Raw genomic sequence first — 24,131 nt, 5'->3', positions numbered from 1 at the left:
TAATAAAACAGTTATTTTATAGCATTTTTTTTAGAATTTATATATTTATATTTTATTTGCATTGGTGTTTTGCCTGTATGTGTCTTCTGGGCATGTCAGATTTCCTGAAACTGGAGACAGTTTCTAGTTGCCAGGTGCATGCTGGGAATTGAACCAGGGTCCTCTGGAAGAACAGCCAGTGCTCCTAACCCCTGAGCCATCCCTCCAGCCCCAACACAAATACTTTTTTAAAAAGAAAGAAATCAGGACACATGGTGCTTCCAGATTGGTTCTTGCGTAAAATTATTTCAGCTATTTGGGATCTTTTTTGATTCCTTATGAATTGGGAGAATTTGTTCTACTTGTGTGGAAAACAAGACTGGAATTTTGATAGGAATTATATTGAATTTGTAGCCCACTTTGGGTACAAAGGACATCTTAACAGTATATGAGCACATATGGTCTTCCAATCCATACACAAAGGGCCTCTTTCCACCTACTTCTTATTTTCTTCAAGTTACTCACTGGAGTTTTACTGTTTTCAAGACATACAGCTTTCAACACCATTAAACATGCACAGGTTTATTTTCCATTGCTGCTACTATAGATATGGCTACTGTATACATTTCCCATACATTTCATTACAACTTCTAGAAGTACCTCTGATTTTTGCATATTAATTTTTGTATCCTGAAATGTCACTGCATTTATCAGTTCTCACATATTTTTGTGAAGTCTTTAGAGGTTTCTGTATATAAGAGCATGCTGTCAACAAATGGAGAGACCATTTTGTTGCTTCATTGCCTATTAACTTATTGCCTATTAATTTATCTATTTTTCACTTTCTTGTATGATTGCTATGGCTAGACCTAAATACTATATTTCAAATGGATAAGAGGAATTGTCCTTGATCTTAGAGGAAATGCTTTTTGATCTTTACAAAAAAATATGACCCTAACTACAGATGTTTTACTGTGTTTTCACTGCACTGAGATATATCCCTTCTAAACTTAGTGTGTTGATATCTTTTCTCATGGAAGGTTGTTGAATTTTGCTAAATGATTGACTTGCATCCATCAAGGGTCACATGGCACTCTTCTTTCATTTCGTTGGTACGTCAAAGTTATTTATATATTAAACTACCGTTGCATCCCAGGGATAAATCCTGCCCGACCACAGTGAATTTTCCTTTTAATGGACCACTGAATTCAGCTTACAGGGAAACAAACTTCTAACCAACATCAACTAGTAATGGGCACAGAAGTTTTAAACATGGTGACTTCCAGGCAAGATGGAAGATTGGGAGCTTCATCAGAGTGAGAAAAGAAGAAGATAGTTAACGGAAGGAGAAGAACAGCGGCTGCTATACAAAATGCTAGGTCAGCTACTCCTGCCACACCCATATCTGCTAGCAAACTTCTCCTAGATGCGGACCTGGATACCCACCCTTGCTGCCACCATTGCTACAGTTAACACAGTCAAGGTGACCAGAGCCACTCTATGGAACAATCTTCACCACTGCGGACAGGAAATTCCCTGCAGGAGAGGAAGCGTTAGTAAACTTCAGCTGTGAAGGGACCCCAGGGAACTCTATCATGGTACCCAAATCCTCCTTATCACACTGACCACAACTTTGTGACTATAGCTTGGTTGCCATGGTTTTAAGCTGCCTCAGAGACACCAGCCTGCCAACTTTGACTCTAGTCTCACCGTCTATTTTATGTGTATCTACCACAGCACTATCGTCACCTGCCTATTTATAGACAGAGGCTACACACCAAGGCTCTCTTACCCTGACTTCCACCTTTCTTGGCCCTGCTACCACTGGGCCTGCAAGATCTGTCTTGTCTCCACCAGGGAACTGTGTCTAGGAACAGCATGAGGGAATTTTGGAGAAGCACCGTGCTGCTGAAGAGCAGTCATGGAGAGTACACCGGAACAGGAGATGGGGCCTAAACTAGCAAAGAAGCACCTGCAAGACTGCCCACAGGTATGCTCAGTACATGCAATTTAGCAGAGCAGCTCTACTGTTTTAGTACTATACCCGACCCATTTTCTTTTTCATCTTTCACTTCCAAAGAGCATAGGCTGGCCAGATCTAAGGGCTCTATGCAACTCTGCCTACTGAGAGCACGAATAACATATGGCTTTTGACTATATATATTTACCTGCCCCTTTTCAGGCAACCTTTAGCTAACAATGCCTCCTCCTTCCTCCTCCTCCTCCTCCTCCTCCTCCTCCCCCCCCCCCCCCCTCCTCCTCCTCCTCCTCCTCCTTCTCTCTCTCTCTCTCTCTCTCTCTCTCACACACACACACACCCTTATTGTTCCTTTTCTAGGTACATTTACCTGTTCCATTTTTTCTTTGTAAGTTGAATACTTATGTCTTTATCATTTTTGTTTTATTTTGTTTTTTCCTTTTTATGCACACCCAAAGTCAATGCATGCACAAATATCTATGTCCCTTTACTTCCTGCCTTAGTCAGGGTGTCTATTGCTGCAATGAAACACCATGACCAAAAACCAAGCAGGAGAAAAGGGAGTTTATTTGGCTTACACTTCCAGATCATTGGAGGAAATCAGGACTAAACCTCAAGTACAGCTGGAACCTAGAGGTAGGAACTGATGCAGAGGCCATGGAAGAGTGTTACTTACTGGGTTGCTTCCCATGGCTTGGTCAGCCTGCTTTTTTATACAACTCAGGACATCAGCCCAGGGATGCCACCACCCACCATGAGCTGGGCCCTCCCCCACTGATCACTAATTGAGAAAATGCCTTATAGCTGGATCTCATGGAGGCATCTTCTCAAATGAGGCTCCTTCCTCTCTGATGACTCTAACTTGTATCAAGTTGACACACAAAATCATACAGTACAACTGACCTCTTGACAACCTGACACACAAACATGTCACTATTAAGCCACAATCCTTCCTTTTTTATTCATCCCCCAAGATCTCACATTAAAAACATAAATAACTTTAAAAGTCCCACAGCCTTTACAAATTAAAACACATTAAGATCTTAGTCTCTAAAACATCCAATCTCTTTAAAAATCCAAAATCTTTTAAAAGTTCAAGGTCTTTCAGCTGTGAAAAAAAAAAAAGTTAACCAAATACCTTTTTCAAGAGGAAAGAACCGGAGCACAGGCACAATCTGCACTAAGCAAAGCTAACCTCAGCAGTATAAACAACTCAATGTCTAGGATCCGCATACGATCTTCCAGCCCTGCCCTCTGTAGCACACACAGCTTGTCTTCTAGGCTCCAGCTGGCTCCACTCCATTGCTGCTGCTATTCCTGGTGGTCATCCCATAATAACTCGCTTCTCCCAAAAGCTGGGGTCTTCTGCTGCAACCGGGCTGCACTTTCATCAGTAGCCCCTCTTAGGCTCTCTTCATGGTGCTCAGCCTCAACTTCTCTGCACGACCCCTTCAGTCCTGCACCTTCACCAATGGCCTCTCGTGGCTTCCCACAGTGCCAGGTCTCAGCTGTTCCCCATGACCCCTTAATGCCTTCAAAACCAGTACCACCTGGAGGACTCTTACACAGTACCAAGTCCAGCTGCCGGGATGAGGCATAAACGTGGCTGCCTCTGGAACACAGCTTCTCTGTGCTCTCAGAAAATACTCCCCAGAAGATTTCATTTCAATGACTCTGATCTCTTCTTAATCATTGCTACATTTTTAACTTCAGTTAACCAGAATCAATTGTCCCAGGAAGGTAAAAATTTCACTTCAGGAATTCTGGTATGTTGTTGATCACAGCTGATTCTTCAGCCCCTGCTAACCAGAACCATAGACTCTTAAATCAAAATAGGCATTTTCTCAGCTGAGGCTCCTTCCTCTTCAATGACCCTAACTTGTGTCAAGTTGACACACCAAACCATACAGTACACTTCCTAAAATGATTGGAATTTAGGGGCTGATTCAGTTTTATTTGATTGTTACTGTACTTTCATAGTTGGCCTATGCATAATGGTGACTGGTGTTGCAGCAATGTTCTAATTGTAGGCAAATGCTAACATTTGAACCTGGGGCCCTGACTACCAGATTAGCAGTGAGAAAATACACCACAACGCTATCATAGGCTAGTTCCTCTTGGAAAGCACAAACGCTCACTATGAAAGAATAAGAATGATTTTTAAATAAACAAATAAATAAACTAATGACCTAACTCCAGTTGCACAAGTTGGAATGCAGAAACACAAGTAATTTGACAAACCACAGGAACGTAACTTCTCCAGAAATTAGTCACCCTACAGTCATGTTTAGGAATCTCACACAAAAAAATAAATCTCAAATGGATGATTTAAAATTTGTTCAAAGAAATAAAAGAAAACAAACTTCCTAAAGAACTTCAAGAAAACACAAAAAGCTGAATGAAAAAAGAAAATGAATACAGGATATGAAAGAGGAATTCAACAAAGAAATAGAAGCACTTAAAAATAACAGAAATACTGGAAATGAAGAACATAAGATGTCAAATAAAGAGCTCCATGAAAGACCTCACCAAAAGGATGGACCAAAAAGAAGACATTTTATCTAAGTTTGAAAAGAAGGTAGAAAAATTGGAATATGCAAACAAGAAAAATAAAGTAACATGCAAGGATGAGTGGAATGTTCGATATATAAACTAAATATACGATATAAGTACCGAAAAAGAAAAATAATTTTATTCTAAAGTCATAGAAAACTTCAAAAACACCATATCAGAAAAATTCTCCCCAAATTAGATAAAGATGCTAGTTCAGATAGAAAAGGATTTAGAACACCAAATAGACAGTATCAGAAAAGGACTTCCCCTCATTGCATAATTAAACCAATAAATATAGAGAATAAAATATACTGGAAGTGACAAGAGAGAAACACCCAGGCATGAATAAAGGTAGGTCTACCAGAAAAACAATGAACTTGTCAACAGAAATTTTAAAATCTAGGTGAGCTTGGAATAGTTTATTTTAAATTCAAAAAGATAACAAAGGCCAACTTAGACTACTCTACCCACCAAAACCAACTACCATAAAGGAGGAAAAAACTGCACAATAAAAACAAGCTAAAGGAACTCATGACTAAAGATATTTGAAGGAATCCTTTGGACTGAAGAGAAAGTTAAATATATCCTTGAGGCCATGGGGAAGAATAACATCAGAATAACAATTAAACAAGAGAGGAGAAAACACCAGACATTACAAAATAATCAAAATGGCAGGCATTAACTCACATCTTTTAATAATAACTGTGAATACTACTAGTCCTAACTTATCCATCAAAAGACACAGACTAGTAGATTAAAGCACAGGATCCACCTATCTATTGAATCCAAGGAATGTACTTCACTATGGAAGACAGATGTTACCTTAGGATGAAAAGATAAGTATGTCAAGAAAATGGAACCAGAAAATGGGCAGATTTCATTATTCTAATATCTAAGAAATAGACATCAAACCATGACTATTCAGAAGAGATAAGGGTCACTTCATATTGATTTAGGAAACAATACATAAAGAGGCCATTGTAATTCTAAATATACACACATCAAACATGGGAGGGGTACTTAACTACATAAAACAAAACCCACTAGATATGAAATCACAGATTACCCTCAACACTATAATAGTGGGAGATTCAGTGGTCCGCTATCACCAACTGACAAGTCAACACAGCAAAGAACAGAGAAATATTTGAAGTAAATGGTGTCACAAATCAAATAGATTTAACAGACATCTTCAGAAAAGTCTATCCAAACACTACAAAAGACACACCGTTCTCAGAAGCCCATGGCATGTTCTCTAAAATAAACCATATATCAGAACACAAAGCAAGTCTTAAAAATATAGAAAAGTTGAAATAATTTCTTGAAATTTGATTGTAACATAATAAGACTACAAATCAAAAACAAGAGAAACTCTAAAACATACAAACTTGTGGAGATTAAATAGCATACTATCCAGCCATTGGAGGAAAAAATTTTAAAAATCAAATGAAAAAAAATTCACAGAATCAAATGGAAATGAAAACAATATACCCAAACCTATAAGAAACAATAAAAACTGTACCAAGAGGCAACTTTATAGTTCTAAGTTCCTATACAAAGAAATTAAAGAAAACTCAAAAAAATAACTTAGTGAGGCACCTTAGAGCCTTAGACAAATAAGAACAAGCCAAATACCCAATTATTAGAAAGAAATAACTAAGATCAGGACAGAAATTAATCAAATGGAAACAAAAATAATTATGAGGAATCAAAGAAACAGTGAGTTAGTATTTTGAAAATCAAGATTGACAAGACCTAACTAAAAGAGAGAGAAGAGATCCAAATTCATAAAATTAGATGGAAAGTATAGGAGCTCCACAAGGACCAAATATATCTGAGCACAGCGGTCTTTTCTGAGATGGACCCTCCACCAAGGATCATGTATGGATATAACTTAGAACCTCTGCTCAGATGAAGCCCGTGGTAGCTCAGTACCCAATTGGTTTCCCATAGTAAGGGGAACAGGGACTATTTCTGACAGGAACTAAATGGCAGGCTCTTTGACCTCCCAACCCCCCAAGGGAGGAGGAGTCCTGCTAGGCCACAGAGGAGGACTTTGCAGCCAGTCTTGAAGATACCTGATAAAACAGGGTCAGGTGAAAGGGGAGGAGGTCCTCCCCAATCAGTGGACTTGGAAAGGGGCAGGGAGGAGATGAGGGAGGGAGGGAAGGTTTGGGAGGAAATGAGGGAGCAGGATACAGCTGGGATACAGAGTTAATAAAAGGCAACTAATAATAAAAACTAATAATAAAAAAGAATAAAAAATAAAATAAATAAAATAAAATTAGATATGAAAAGGGCTACATTAGGATAGATACAATGAAATTCAGAAAATCATTAAGATATATATTAAAAACTTACATTACACTAAAATGCATGGACCAATTTTTGTATGCCTTTGACCTACCAAAATTAAACCAAAATGAGACAAATAATTTAAACAGATTTATAATAAAGATTGAAGCAAAAAAAAAATAACCTTTAAAATACAAAAATCCAGGTCCAGATAGAATCAGATACAATCCAGATCCTTTAAAGAATTAACAATAGTGCCTTTCAAAGTGTTCCATAATAGAAAAAACACTACCCAGCCCTTTTCCATGAAAACAGTATTACTCTAACAACAACAACAACAAAAAGAAAATTATAGGTCAGTCTCCCTGATATATATAAACATAAAAATTCTTAATAAAATACTTGCAAATTCAAGATCCTGTCAAAAAGATCATCTGTCATTTGCCTCTCCCTTAACACCTTACATAGTACTTTCTGGAACTGTGAAAGCAGATCACAGGAAAACTCTCATGTTAGATCCAGATCAACTCTTCTAAGTCCTGTGTTTAAGGTGTGTGGTGTCTTCACCAACATTCTTATTTACCTTCAACCTCCGAGAGGTAACCAAGGGTGACAGCAATAGCCTATATTGTTTTGAGGGTCATTTGGACTACTCTGATCAACAACTGAAAGGAAGTTTTTCATGCCGGGTACTTGGGTTTTTGCTAGACAGTCCATGGCTTTTGTGGACAGCATTGAAAGCTCAAGTGGTAAAACTTCAATAATCGATCCAGCTGTGATGTCAATGAACTGTAACATTGGCCATCATGACAAGATATCCCCAAAGGTGTGATAGTGGCACTCATATCTTGGCAGTAAGCAGCTGCTGTTTAATTTTACACAAATCCCACTCAAAAGGAAGGAAACTATGCCTAGCACAAGAAACCTATACAACTCCCCAGGCTGAGATCATGAATATTAAAAGATAGCCTACTACAGTCACCTCACTGTATGAATTAGACCACTATAATTCATAGCTGCATTCTAAAATTTATTTTTACGAACACAGATAAGTATAGCTACAACTGCTCATACCCAAGAAGATTTTTTTTTAAGCACGCAGAGACGTTTACAGAAAACCACAACAGACCATAATGCTTTTCCTGCCACAATGGACCATATAATTTTGAACTGTAAATAAAACCAACTCCTTCTTCCTTTGCTTCTTGTTAGGTATATTATTGCAGCAATGAGAAAACTAATTCAGCAACATATCACACAGACATTTGGCATGTTTTTCAAAACTCACTGCACCACCATTCATAATAGCAAAGCAATGGAACCAACCTGAGTATCCAACAACACAGGGATGGATAAGGAAAACATGGTGTCTACACACAATGGAACTGCTTCAGCCATAAAGAATAATGAAGTTGTGCCATGTGCATAAAAATGTAGGTAATCATAATAGACAAATTCAGTCAGTCTCAGAAAGACAAATACAATATATTGTCTCTCATTTGTGGACCCTCTATTTCATGTAGCCACATAAAATCATGTATGAATATAGTAAATAAAATTGTCCAGGAGAACAAAGGACACTAATGAGAGGGGATAGAGACAAAAAGGAAGGGAGGTAGTGGGGGAAAGTAGAAGATGTATGTTCAAAATGCAACATACATATGATTTTTAATAGAAATATTTTAAAATACTGGAAAAGAGAGAGAATAAAAGTTTTCAGCAGTTAACAAATCCAATCTAACAGTATGTTGAAAGTAGAATACAGTCAAATGTTGCTTATTCTGGGAATGCAAGATGTACTTGTAACATACAAATCAATCAGTGTCATTCATCAGATTCACAGGTTCAGTAAACCCATATGCTCATATCAATAAATGCAGTGAAAGTTAGACAAAACTCAAAGCCAACATTTGATAAAAAAGTAAAAAGTTGGAAACAAACTTGGAACAAAAGGGCACTTCTTTAATCTGATAAGCCACATCTATGAAACACCTGCAGCAAACATACTTAGCAGTGGAAGATTTAATGCCTTCCCCCAATAGAAAGAACAAAGAAAGAATGTTCACTCCCAGCTTCCTATTGAACACTAAATTCATAATACTGAAATAAGAGGATAAATGAAAGGACTATAGATTAGAAAGAAAGAAATACAATTGTTTTCATTCAGAGACGATACTCTTTATATAAGATACTAAAGGCAAATTAGTTTAACAAAGTCCTAAGGTGTCAGATCAATAGGCAGCTACCGATCATGTTTGGATAGAGTAGCAATGAACAACTGGAAATCACAAATCTAGACAAAATACTCTTTAGCAAAAAAAGAAAAAAGTATGAGATTTGTGGGTATACATCTAATTAAAAATGTATAGGCTTTGAATTTAGAATATAACAAAACCCTGAAAAAAATAAGTCAGACACGATCCAAATGAATTTATATGTATATTCCCTTTTTACAGACTAAGTGTGCAATATTAGGATCTAGAAAAATGGCCCACCAGTTACAAGTGCCTGATGCTTTCCCAGAGAATCCAGTTTTGGTTCCAATACACACTTCAGGTGGCTCATAACCATTTATAATTCAGGATCCAGAGTATCTGATGCCCTCTCTGGCCTCCACAGGCACCTTCACACGTGTGGCAAACAGAGAGAGAGACAGAGACAGAGATACAGAAAGACAGAGATCTAAGGAAAGACACAATATTAGGATCTCGGTTTTTGTCCCAAACTGGTCATGGGACAAATGCTAATAATGACCTTCTGAGAATGTGATGAAGTACTTCCATTACTTCTATAGAAAGGAAAAGGCAATAGAATAGTCAAAACAAATTTGTAAATGAAATTAGAAGATTCCTGTAACCTGGCTTTAAGATTATTTGAAATGCACAATCAAGAACAGAGTAACAATGGTGAAGGGTTAGATACAGATGAGAGTTCAGAAGTAGATGGACACAAATATATTTGATTTATCTTTTACAAAGTCACAAAGGCTTAGGAAAAAGGATAACATTTCAAATACTTCTGGATATCCATAAGCAACAAAGTTGACTTTCAAACGTATTTCATATTATATAAATTTTTACTCTGAATGGATTATAGGCTTAAATGAACAGCCTAAGAGCATAAAACTTCTAGATGAAAACAAATGAGATCATTATTGTGATCCTGCATCAAGGAGTTCGTAGGTACAAACCCAAAGGCAGAGTCTGTTAAATAAAAACACAATAAATCACACCTCTCCAACACTAAAGCCCTGCTGCAAAATAGTTTACAGGATGAAAATGCAAGCCCAAACTTCCAGAAAATATTTGCACCACATGCAAAGAGGCGAGGACTATATTAAGAATAAATAACCCCTCAAAACTCAAGGAAATAACCAGTCCAATAGAAATGAACAAGTAATTCCAAAGCATTTCAACAAAGATACAGATGGGAAAATAAACAGCTGAACATACTCAGCATCAGTAGTCATTAGGGCAACTGTCTTAGGGTTTCTATTGCTGGGATGAAACACCATGACCAAAAGCAAGTTGGGAAAGAAAGGGGTTTATTTGGCTTACACATGCACATTGCAGCCCATCGTTGAATGTCAGGACAGAAAACTCGAAGCAGGAAGCTGGAGGCAGGAGCTGACGCAGAGGCCCTGGAGGGGTACTGCTTACTGGTGTGCTCTCCATGGCTTGCTCAACCCACTTTCTTTTAGAACCAAGGACCACCAGCCCAGGGATGGCACCACCCACAGTGAGCTGGGCCCTCCTCCATCAATGGCTAATTACTAAAATATCCTACAGCCAGATCTTATGGAGGTATTTTCTCAATTGAGTTTCCTTCCTTCCAGATAACTCGAGCTTGTGTCAAGTTAACATAAAGTTAGCCAGATCAGCAATACAGAGTTAAGCCACAACCAGAGGGTACTATTACATCCTTGTGAATGTTCACAACAAAAGCATAACTATTGCCCCAAGTGCCTACCATCTGCAAGGGGAAACAACAGGAACCCCATTGGAATGCAAAAGAGTAGAGTCACATTAAGGAAGGAAGCCTCTTGAAAATCAGAAAGAAGGAAGCAGAGCATCATCAAATATTTATTTTCCAGCTCGAGAAAGCAGCCTGGGGCTGGAGAGGATCTGGGTTCAATGCCCAGCACCCACATGGTGACTCACAACTGTCCATAAATCCAGCTCCAGCGGATCCAAGACCTCAGTGGGTATAGTCATCCATGTGGTACACAGACATACATACAGAGAAAACACTCATACGGGTAAAATAAATAACTATTTAAAAAGAAAAAAAATAACCCACTAATTATGGAAATGAACAATTAACACCAAGAAGCGCTTCATGAAAACAAAATGCAAATGGCACATAAAGAAACGAGAAAAGTTCAGGCCCAGCATTAAACAAAGAAATGGAAAAACATGCTCTTGAGTTCAATGGTGACAGAGTTTTTAGAAGAATCGGTATCAGTGCTGTGAGGTGGAGGAACACAAATATTCTCATAACTGCTGGTGGCAGCATTGTTAAAAAACATGATTTGTAAATATCTGTCATGAGCTGTAAAAACTCGCATCCTCTCAGAATCAGTAATTTTCACTTCCATGAATGGGTCCTAAGGAAGTCATCAAAACAAACACAAAGATTTATACACAAAGCAGCTCATCATGATATTATTTTCAATACTGGGGCACAGAAAACATCCCGAGCACACAAGAGGCTTACATCCAATTAGGGCCTAGCTATAAAATAGAATGTGATTGTGCTATTAAAAATACTTATAAAGAGCTTTTGATGACATGGGAAAATACTTTTGACACATTGGTAAGTATTTAAAGATCAGGACAGAAACTATATAGTGTTATCCTGACACTGTGATCGTAAATACATGTATGAGTTTTTTTAAATAGGATTATATATATGAAGAGTATATATATTCTCTACTATTCATATATATGTATATATGAACCAAAAAACAGACAAACACTGTGAACACACAGACCACAAAAGAATACAGCAAGACTGTCAGACTAACCTTTGTTATTCTACCTGAATTATTTTTTAACTTTTATGGATTTTTTTAACAGTTAAAAAGTGGAGTATACAACTTAGAGCTGGGGGGAAATCACCTTATTTAAAAGCAGTGCTTCTATTTGTAACAAGTGAGCAGAGGATCTGCTGGGTGGGGGGTGAGCAACCATATTCATGATTGCTTTTTCCCCACTGTGACCAAACACCTGGCAAGAAGTACCTCAGTATGTACAGTTCACTCTGGCAAAAAAAGCATGGGACAGGAACGTAGCAGCTGGTCAGGATACCTTCTCAGTCAGGAACCAGAGTGCAGGCAGGAAGAAGTGTGGAGTCTGGCTACAGTCCTTCAAAGGGCCACACCCAGCCCACACACTTCCTCCAGAGAGGCCCCACCTCCTACAGATTCCCCACCCCCTTCCAAAATACCACCAGCAGCTGAGAACCTTGTCTTCAGACCCAAGCGCCCCTGAGAGATATTTCGAATTCAAACCAACATCAATTTACCAGCAAGTCAGATTAGCTGCACCCTGCCCCAGCTGGCTCAACCTCTACCTGGGAAATATCTCACAGAAGTAAGCATTCCCCTATCTCCCTTCACAAAATAATGCGACTTTCAGCAACAACAAAAACAGAATGTAGTATGTGCCAAAGGGGAGGGGACAAGGGGAAAACACCCACTATAAAGAGACAAACCAGCCAACAGTATATTAGATATGACACAGATGTAACCTCTACAAACATAAAATAATATGATTAGTGGGAACAATGATTTAGAAAAAGAAAAAAAAATTGGACAACTCACCTGATCAGAAAGTTTATTTCAACAGCTAGCAGGAAACTGTTGGAAAGAATGAAAAAAAAAAAGGAAGGAAGGAAGGAAGGAAGGAAGGAAGGAAGGAAGGAAGGAAAGAAAGAAAGGAAGAAAGAAAGACAAGGTAAGATTGAAGGTAGAATCAACACAGCTGGAGAGAGAGAGACTTGGAGATGGATCAAAAGAAATGGGACAAACTGAAACAAATGGGCTTAGGTCTCTGAGGCAGCAGCCACTTTGGGATGATTAGTATCTAACACGGCCATATGGGAACTGCAGAATCAAGGAAAAAGAGGGGCAATATGCCCCTAATATCAAGAATGGCTTAATGTGGGTGTGCCCTTCTCATATGGGCAATGGGTCTTACATGTGCCCTTTTGATATCGGGAAACTGGCGTTCCTAACTTAAAGGAGAAAATAATGAAAAGGGCTTCCAGAATAGCTCAAATTTTCACACAGAATAGAAGAACCAGAGAAGGGAGAGGAAGGTGGTAAAGGGTAGGGGCAAGCAAAGGCCCCTGCTCTCTTGGCTGAATTCAGTCCCTGACAGTTCAAAGATACAACGCTTTGCACACTGTGCAGCTTAATTAGACATTCTCGTGTGCTGTCTTCCTCTGCAGATTTTCCTTTTGCCAACACTCAGACAGGAAGTATACGAAATCTTTGTTTTGGAAATTTCAGAGGAAAGGTGAAAGTCATTTTTAGAGAAACAAGAGGGAAACACATGGGTCCTGGGAGCCTGCTTTCAGGGCGGCAGGGGTGCTCTGTCACTCACCTAAGGTGCAAACAGCCTGTCATTCAGCAGCTGCTTTCTCCTGCAATCAGACTCCAGCTGGGCAGGCAAGGGTGTCAGAGAATCTACTGTAGGGTGCCTTTTTCCCCCCTCAAAGACATGATTCAGAGCTGTGAACAATTTTTTTAAAGTCATTTTAAGCTAATGACTGTCCCAGCTCTTGTACATCAAATGCCATTTACAGGGTCAGTGAGTGGGACAAAAAGGAAAATGACAGGCTTTGAGGAGAGACAGGGCTGGCATTTAACTACCCAAAGGCACAGAAATGGAGTGAGTTTTTCTAAGAGCCCCAGAATACTGATAATAGTGAGAGGAGAGAAAGAAAGTGACATAGAAGGGAGGGGATGTGATAGTGGGGGGGGGGGGAAGGGCTTGTGGGAAGAGTAGAGGGGGTAAGACAGGTCAGGTCTTCACTGCTTTGGAAACTTTCATGGACTTCCGGTATGGAGACAGAGATGGAGTATCACTAGGGTGTTTGTCTTCCTCCTAAAAACTCATTAACAACCAGAGAGACACAAAATGAGAATATCTATGAGGACTCTGAAAAAGCAAGAACCGGAAAACACCGGGAACAGCAACCCGTCCTGAACTTCTGCATCTAATTAGTACAGACTAAGCCCCATGGTCTCCAGAGAAACAAAAGCTGTCAGAAGCAGGTGACAGTGTATGCTTAGTATAAGGAATAGGCTCACTGATGAGCCTACAACTATTTCCTCTTTTAATTCTGCCAAAGTGCCTAGTATGTGGCTGGGAGCCACTAGATTCAGCGTGAGACTTCCTCCTGCAGTTAATCCTTTCCGGAAATGCCTTCACAGGCACGGCCACGTGTGCCTCAGCATCTCCTGGGTGACTCTAAAACCATCAGGCTGTTGATGAAGGTTAACCATCCTGATGCCCAGGTTGGCTTGCCAGGGCAGAATGAGGATGGCGGTGTGCAATGGCATCTTTCTTCTTCCCTTTAAGACCTTGTTTTATAACAGTTTCCTCCTAGATTAAAACATTCCATCCTGCAGGAAGCTCCTTAGGTGGGACAGTAAACTCAAAATAGCTTTAGAAAGCCCTTGAAACTGACCAGATCTACTAGGCCCCTCCCAGACAGAACAAACAATGGCAGATGAGAGTTGCTCTCAGAAGGAAGAAATTTGAGCTGAAAAAAAAAAAAAAAAAAAAAAAAAAACCTCTGAGACCAGCTGCTTGGAAGAAAGAGAAAACAGCCAATCTTCCTGGAAGGGGTTTAGACCAGAGTCACTTGGAAAGGACACTCTCTATCCTGTTGAGCTGCCCACAGGCTTTGCAGTGTGCTTCAGGTTTCCTAGCTTTTGTAAGCTGTCACCATGCTGGGGTTGGCCATGATGATACAAGTGCCTTTAGGTAATTTCTACTCTTTGTAAATAACCTCTCATCCATATTTCTGTATGTAACTCCAATAAAACCCATTAGTTCACCAAGCTGGATTTGGTGGGTAACTGTGGGTTCCTTATCTGGGGTGAGTAGACCTGTGTGTCCAGTCTCCCCAGGAAAGCACTGTCAGCATAATGCTGAACCCAAAAGTTATGCAGTAATGAAATAAGCTTGTTTAGAGAACTTCTCATCACTGTGATTCTGGAGGAGCTGGTTATCTCCCTAGAAGATGCTGAGGGACTCTATACCATTTCAGGAGAATGTGCAGGAGGAACCATGTCTCTGGGATCCATGACCACTTTATTGGCTCCTTCCAAACAATCTTTGATGGTAGAACTCTGGTCAGCCTAGGCACACTTGTATTCCCAAAGTCAGGCAGCAAAGGCACAAATCAGCTTTGCAGTGGACTCTGGGCCTCCTCAGGATGGACATCAGCAAAAACACAAGTTGGTAAGTGAAAATGTTTACAACAATGCTGTGAATAAATCTCTGCATACCTCCAACCCCACACATACACATAAGCCCAGGTAAAGACCAGACCAAACAAAGCAGAAAGTGTAAGAAATGTTTTTGCACCATTTCTCTTTAACAAGGATGAAAATGTTTGAACAGGACACTGAACAATCTCAGGGAAAGCTGTCACAAATGACAACTGTTCAAGGGGAAAGATCCACCTGCTGAAGAATGAGCAGCATCACCTGATCCCAAGTCAACTCAGGATTCAAGAAGGGCAAATCAGAACCCATTGCAAAGATGACATTTTCTATGACTCCATTTCTATGACTCCATTTTCTATGACACAGCTCTATAAAAAGACCCTTCAAGGGGCAAGAGGTCACTGAAAGAAGTCTCTACATCCCCTTCTCTAAATTGTTCCAGAGGACACTGTGTGAAGGGATGGAGGGAGGAAGAGAGAGAATGAAATTTGAAAGTAAGACACCAGCTGAACAGTACAAAATGGCTACCACTCCATCATTTAAGCTAGCAGTTTTATATAGTTCTAAAAAGCAGATCCAAAACTGCCATTTTGGGGTGGGTATGGAAATAATGGTTCAATAAGAAATATTTAGGTAGATATAACAAAATGACCAACAAGATTTAATCTGAGAAGTTTTTCAGAACTTAAAGGATAAGAAGATGAGACAATTCATAAACATTAAACAATTTAAAACTAAAAAAGAATAAGGAGAAAACTATAATTAAAAGCTTATTGTTTTGTTTTAAATCCCCTTGCCATGTCATACATTTCTACTAGTGTGCCTATGATTGAAAAGGTGGTAACACCAAGAGTTTGCAAAACTGCAAAGACTCAGGAGCTCACACAGCTGGCTAAGATGGATGGTAAGTGATGCCGCCCATTCTGAAAATAGTCTTGCAGTTCCTCAAAATGCTAAAAACAAAAACAAACAAACAAAACCCCCCACATACTTCTAACACAGTAATTTTATTCCTAAATGAGTACTTAAGAGAAATGAGTATATGTATATACTCACAAACACACAAAAATTTATACATAAATGTTCACAGCAACTTTATTCATAATAGTAAAAAAAAAAAAGAAATAATTCCAATAACCACCAATCAATCAAAAAAACAAACATAATATATTCGTATTACGGACTATTGTTTGGTCATAAAAGAAGGAATGAAGTACTAATACATGGGTGACTACTGAAAGCATTATGCTAAGTGAGGAAACCCATCACAAAGACTACATTTCCTATGACTCCATTTGCTGCATCCATGCATGGCTTCCAGAACCTTGACCTACCTAAGAGAAGTGAGGGAATGAAGAAATGACACACAGAGAGACAAAAATCTGGGGTCAGGTGGCCTATGCTCTTTGCTAGAGAAAATGCAGCACCCAGAAATCTGACATTTTATTATACAGAGTTGACTAGAGAGACACCACCACTGCATGAAGCTGAACAAGTAGGTGGGATTATTACAAACAGATAAACAAGAATGTAGGGTTTATGGTGTACGGCTGGATCAAGGAGACAGCTGTGGGTCATCTCCCTATGAGCAATCTCTGTAGGGAGTATAGGGAGTAGTCTTCAGGCTGTTAACATCCTTTGAGGAGAAAGCCATGGTGGACATTTTCTGCTCAGGCTGTCAGCATTCACACGTGGTCCCCAGGAAAGCTTTGCCATTCCTCTGAGCCCAAGGCCATAGGGTCCTTGGCATGGCCATTCCCATATCAACGGCACACACCCACGCAGGTCTGCAATCACTTAGGGTGAGCTCGGCTCCTTGCACCCATTATTTGCAGTGTCTAGAACAGACAACCTACAGAGAAAGACAGAGGAGTGAACGTCTGGGCTGAAGGGAAGGAGCATGTTAATGTGGGTATGTTAGTGATTGTCTGGGTTGGAGGAAATGGATGCGTTAATGTGCCTGGGTTTTCATGAGGGAAAGGGGAAAAGTTTTTCTAAAATTGAGTTAATGGTGACATTATTGTGGTTATCTTTAAAAAACACTGAACGCGTTGGCAAGTAAATCCTGTGGTGTGTGATTTATATTTCTAATTTAAAAAACACTATGGCGGCCAAATAGATTCTTAGGTGTCAAGGTCACACCAAGTTCCTCCTTCATTAATGAAGAGAGAAGGTGGGTTTATAACTCTTCTAAACTTTCAAGTCAAAAGTAAAACTCTCACAGGTTTGGGCAGAAATGAAGACCACTGTAGAGTGGACAGATGCAGACATCAGCTTCTCTCCTCATTCTAAACTCCAGAGGGACTAGCCCTACAAACCTTACACCCAAGCCTGAAACCCCAGGGATCTAGTGTCAAGCACAGGAAAACATTCCCACACTACCTCACATAAACTATGAATCCTTCTATGTGCCAGAAAACAACAATAAAAATCAAGACCCTAAAGGATGAGGTGTCATATATGAAAGGGCACAAAAGTTATAGAATGGATGTGGACTAAAAATACAGCCTAGTCTGAACCAAGCCAGGCAGTGGCAAATGGCTTGTGTGTGGAAAAAGCAGTCACCCCTCTAGAATGTGGAATGGTTCTCTGTTAAGGACCTTGTAGCCAACTCCCAGCAGCTCTCCCTGAGGAAGGATTGCCAATTTATAATTAACCAAGAAGGAAACCCAAGTTTAGAGCAGGGCTGAGGTAGAAGGTTATGCTCTAGGCATGACTGCCTTTGCCTGCTTGAACCCTTGGCAGCTGGGATTATCTGTACAAGAACTGCCTAAGATTAGGCCCACAAGGTTCCATCATGGATGGAGTGGGGTAGTCACAAGGCCCCACCTCTCCCGGAGGACGTATAGGCAGTTAGCCATTGCTGAAGAAAGGTAAGGCATTTTCCTCAGCAGGGTGGCCATCGGTAACGTGCCACCTCCTCCTATGAGTAGCTCCTCATCCATGTTCCTGTGACTACTTGAGTGGGATCATTTCTTTGTCCTGTCACTATTGTCCTATCTGAGATGAGTAGATACTTGTTCATCTCTCCTAGCAAAGTTCATACAAGGGCCTTCTGCCTTCAATACTCCTAAGGTTTGAAGCCAGGTCATTCTCCATGATGGACTGTTCTGGACACTGTAGGATGTTTTGCAGAAGCCCGGGTATCTCTAGCCATGGCCAGATGCCCCCTTGGGGACAGACCAACTCCAGCTGTGAACCACTGCCTTCAATAGATTCAACTTCCTCTCAGGTCACAGCCAGGTCTGCTGGTTCCAGGTTCAAGATGTTGATGGTCAATGTACCAGAGAGAACCACCCTGGAATTCTAGCATCCTCCACCACTAACATCATCCTGGGCACCATCCCCTACCTCGGAGGCCCTTTTCCACAGTGGTTCCTGCACCCAGCAGTTGAGTTGAGGAAACAGAACACTGGTTAGATTATACATTGAGAATAGCAAGTCTTTGAACTCACCCTCCTTTAGCCCCTTCTAAGAGGTTTCTCTGAAGTCTTAGGGGACCTCAGCAGGAATTCAGTCTTTCACAGGAATAATCCAGGCTTTTTTCTTAATTAGGCAGGTTGTCCCATTAAGATGAGAGGCTGTCCTATGAGTCACATTGAGGCTTGGCACTACTCTGAGATCTTAGACCTCAGGAACAATTTTAAAACAAAAATGGGACAATTATCAATACTCAGACTCCCCTGCCCAGGTCACCTGTCACACTCAGGAAAGGTCAAATCGTTTAACATAAGCCATGAAAATATGGACCATTAACTATTTCCTCTGAAAATCCCATACTGCTTTCCAAGGTGAGAGAAACCCTTATTAATCTGGAGCAATTAAGAAGGAGTTTCTTCAGAGCGACACATCATGTTTCAAGAAGTGAGCTTCACATTTCCCAAGCTTAGAACAAGAATGTCTACCAACTATGAGCTTCAACCAGAGCACCCTGAACAGATGCAGTAAGGCTCTTTACGGGACTGGGGGTTCTGGCTCACTCAGTAAAACTACCTGGCATGCAAGTATGAGGACCTGAGTTCTGGCCCCTGGCACCCTCGTAAAATCCAGCAATGTCACACACATCTGTAGCCCTAGTACTGGCGGGGTCTAGACAGGTGGATCCCCCCCGCCAAACACTGAGCCAGTAAACCTGGCCAGAAAGAGAGCTTTCGGTTCAGTCTAAAAAGATAAGGGAAGGATCCTCTCAACCTCCAGATGTGGGCATATACACAGGTGCATACACACACACACACACACACATACACACACACACACACACACTTTTTAAAAAGACTTTTTAAATAGAATATTTAGAGTTCCATAAAGACCTAAAGTATTTGTTCTCAAACTGAATGATCAGAAATGTTGCATTATTAGTCTGACTCAGTCCACTGGGGTTACAAATACTTTTTTGCTTATATTTGATTGTTTGTTTTGTTTTGTTTTCCTCTGTGTAGCTGTGGCTATCCTGGACTTGCTTTGCAGACCAAACTGGCCTCAGATTCACAGGGGCAGCCTGCCTCTGCCTCCCTGAGTGCTGGGATTAAAGATGAGTGCCACCATGCCTGGCTACATTTGATTGTTTCTATATGGACCTCCTCTACCCTTATTGGGGTGAATGACCCCTCAGGAGGCTGATGAATATTTTCACTGGTCCTAACTCCCTTCTAGTTCTTGCTCTTGGTGAGCTGTGCCCCTGATAAAATAGGGTCTCTTCGTTGGAAATAGAGTAGTGTGATTTAACCACATTACAAAATGCCAGATTGAAGCTCTGAGGCACCAAGTTAAAACAGAGTAACTAAAAATAAACTTACCAGACCCATAGTCAACCTGGGATTTCAGTATTTTTTCCAACAGGATAAAAACAAAGGTTGGAAGTCTGACCCAGCTGGGTCTCAGAGGGCTCAGGGCTCCCAAACTTCCTGGACTGGGGACCTCATCAGTGAAAAAAAAATCTTTAATTATTTCATTCAAATGCCTAATTGGTACAACAAAACCATTTATTCCTCCATTTGATAAACATTTTCCCATTTCCTAACATAGAACAAAGAACAGGGCTCTGAGGCAAGAGTGCCCAGCTTCATGAATAAATCCCAGAACCATTTCCTTCTCAACTTAGTCTTCAAGTGGATCTGGGGAAAGATCCTATAATGCTTTCCCTATGAATAAGGCACCTTGCAAGAGTGTAGTGCTTTCCCAGGCCTCCTGGGGGTGCTGTACAGCTGCTAGCCTTGCGCCTACATCTGTCCTGCCCTCACAGGATAGCTGACCTCTGACTCCTTCTCTATTCCTGAGCAGGATTAACAGGGAAATGGTGTTTTTATGAAATGGCAATGGGATAAAATTCAAGTTTAACACTATTAGCAAAATTATCACATAGAAATCACATGAGAGATAAGAAAGCAATCCACGGAATCCTGAGATTCCTCATGAACCTCTACTGAGCTTCAACTTTATTTGCATAATACTTGACATAGATTCATTTTCTAATAATGGCTGTGTGTGAGAGAGAGGTGGGGGAAAGGTGGAGGGAGAGAGAGAGAGAGAGAGAGAGAGAGAGAGAGAGAGAGAAACCCCCATATGTAAACCTCAAGGTTTTGCTAGCAATGTTCTATTCTGATGGGTATTAATCACTAATCTCTTCATGCTTCTAATGTTTGTACCACAAGTCCCAATACAGTCCTGGTAGCTTCCAATCCTGAGCTGGCATACCACCAGTCATGATCTCTATAGGCTCAAATATTTGAATGCTTGGTCCCTAGTTGGTGGATTGTTTGGGCAGGATTAGGAGGTGTGCTACCGGTGCGGGCTTTGAGGCTTCAAAAGCCCATGCCAGGCCCAGTCTTTCTCCCTGCCTACTGCTTACCGATCAAATGTAAGTTCTCAGCTACTGCTCCAGTGCCCGCTTTGTCTGCTTGCTGCCATGCTTTCTACCATAATGGTCACAGACTCACCCTCTGAAACTATAAGCAAGCCTTTAATTAAATGCTTTCTTTTATAAGTTGCCTTAGTCATGATGTTTTGCCCCAGCAATGGAATAGCAACTAAGATGCACACTTTCATCATTCTTGTATTAGGGTTCTCTAGAGGAATGGAACTGAGAAGAAGAATGTATTTCGTAAAAGGAGGTCATTGGACTGGCTTACACAATATTGTTGGTAGTTGTCCAATAATGGTTGTCTCATGCTGGAAAGGCTGAGAATCTGGTTGTTGCTCATCCCTCATGGCTGGGTGTCTCAAATGACCAAACCTGAATGGCCAAATGACCCAAAACTGATGGCCTGAATGGTTCCTGGATAGCTTCTTGTCTTCAGTCTTCATCAGAACCTGGTTCTAATATCAGCAACAGAATGCCATAGCAACAGGAAAGATGAACTTGCAATCAGGAGTGACAGCAAGCAGACAAAAAGCAAAGTTTCCTTCTTCTGAGCCCTTTTATCTGGGCTAAAAGAGTATGGGAATTCCTCCTTCAAATAACTTGATCAAGGAAATTTCCCCCCAGAGGGATCTTAGAGACCTTTAGATTCCAGATCCAATCATGTTGACAACAAAAGCCAGTCATCACAGATGGCTGCTCACAGCTAGGTGAGGAGGTAAGGAGATGCTGATAATGGGTTTCCCTAACTTCCTTGAGTTTATGGTCTGATCAAGTAGGGAAATAAGGGGGCAGCAAGTTGAATACCTTATGTGTTCAGAGAAGCACAGAAAACAGGCTGTGGAAGATAGTCTAAGTGGAATCTATAGAGTATTGGAAGCCAGCAGCTGCAGTGGGGGCGGGCGTGGCCAAAGATGAGCATGGGGAAGAAGGTGAGGCAGAGCCCTGTGTAACACCACCGGTCAGGAAGAGACTTTTACTTGAACAATCAGTATGAGCACTTGCATTTCAGTCCAGGTTGTCCATCACAAGATCAGCTCTTGTGGCCTGAGACACCAGCAGCTGTCTATGAAAGCTGTGCTGTTATGGAACGGCAGTATTTCTCATTTAAAAGCAGTGTTCACGATTAGGATGCTCTGTAATCTTCACGCCTAATTTATTGGAACAGGCTTCTGGAGAGCTCTTTAAGAGGACACTGGTTGGATGGTATACTCTTTGGCATTTGTTATTCTCCCTCTGGGTGCTCCTTGGAATATAAATGGGATGGCAGTAGCATCTCATTCATCGTGGTATCATGAGGCAGCCTTGAGGATGAAAGCTGCATGCTTGGAATAGCAAAGCAGAAATACAGGCAGCCCTCCCAACGATGGGGCTATCATACCAGCTCAGAAACCCACATCACCCCCAGGCCTCCTTCTTTTTTGAAAGAAAAACAAATGCCTGTTCTGTTGAAACTATTGTAATTAAGGTTGAGGTGAGGTAGGCACTGCACGTGGAGGCCAGAGGACAATGTCTAGAGTCATTCCCCCTCAGGAACTGTCCACTTTGGTTTTTTGAGACAGGATCTCTCACTGAGCTGTCTGGCTAGAGACTTCCATAGATCCACCCGCCTATCTTCCCAGCCCTAGGACTACAAGCACACATCATCACACCCAGCTTTTCATATGAGTTCTGGTATCAAATTTGGGTCCTCTTGTTTGTACCGCATTTTACTGGGTCATCATTAGCCATCTCTCAGTGCCTTGTGGAGGGATTGCTATTGCTGAGATGGAACACCATGGCCAAAAGCAACTTGGATAGGAAGGGGTTTATTAGGCTTACAACCCCTTATAGCTGTTCATCAGCAAAGGAAGTCAGAACAGGAACTCAAAGAGGACACAAACCTAGAGGCGGGAATTGATGCAGAGGCCATGGAGAGGTGCTGCTTACTGCCTTGTTCCTTTTGGCTTGCTCAGCCTGCTCTTTTGTAGACCCCAGGGCCACCAGCCCAGGGGTGGTCCCACCCACAGTGGACTGAGCCCTTCCCCACCCATCACTAATTAAGAAATTGTTCTAGCAGCTTACCTACAGCCCCAATCTTACAGAGACACTTTCTTAATTAAGGTTCCCTCCTCTTAAATGACTTGAGCTTGTGTCAAGTTGACCTAAAACCCAGCCAGTACAGGTTTTTATTACAGAGGCAATTGCCCATTATAAATGTTCAGGGGAAAACTAAGTGAAATAGAGAAATATTCAGGCTTCTGCATGAAGACAGGCACAGCCTCAACTCAGAAGTAAGGGGTCTGGTCACAGTGAAAGGCTTTGAGGAGTATTAGTGAGCAGCCATCAATATGACAGGCGACAGAGCAGAAGCAGGTGACTGTGGGAGATGGGAGTTTCATATTGCTGCTGTTTAGACAATCCAGTTGATAAACAGGTTTACAACAAACTTTCAAAACACTTGATATTGAAACTTAAGACAACCTGAAAACCCACAATCAAATCATTGCTGAACTCTGACCTGTGCTTCCAACAAAACGTGTCATCAACTACACAGAAGGTTCCCACAAACTTTTGAATCAGACTCATCAAATAACATACCCAGACCCTTTGAAGTATAAAAGCCTTAAACTTCAAAGGAAAATCCTTTTAGCTATTTTCCTTAAAATTTGAGTGTGTTCTGAAAATTCCATGGTAGAATTCCTGCTCTGAATTCTGAGTCCCTTCAAAGTAAAACTTAACTGGAAAGGGGAGAGAAGTGGCCACTCTGGTAGTCTCATTCCCAACCACCCCCCTTATTAAGGGGAAACTGTGTCCTTGTCAATTGAGCCATCTTTGGGCACAACAGGGTCTCTGTGCTTGAAGCATCTGCAGCCTTTCAGGGAAGCAGGTGGGCTCAGGAGGCATCAATATTTCCAGAATTGTTGGAACTGTGCCCATCTCCATGTGTCTACACCAAGCCTTGCACAGACAAGCTATCTGAAGTCTAATTCATATGCTCCCTCTTGCTCGGAACCACTAAAGCT

Source organism: Psammomys obesus, unplaced genomic scaffold, assembly GCF_907164565.1.
Source record: "Psammomys obesus unplaced genomic scaffold, mPsaObe1.curated_primary_1811, whole genome shotgun sequence".
Taxonomy (NCBI): domain Eukaryota; kingdom Metazoa; phylum Chordata; class Mammalia; order Rodentia; family Muridae; genus Psammomys; species Psammomys obesus.
The sequence above is the reverse complement of the archived record's forward strand: the minus strand, read 5'-3'. Positions refer to the sequence as shown.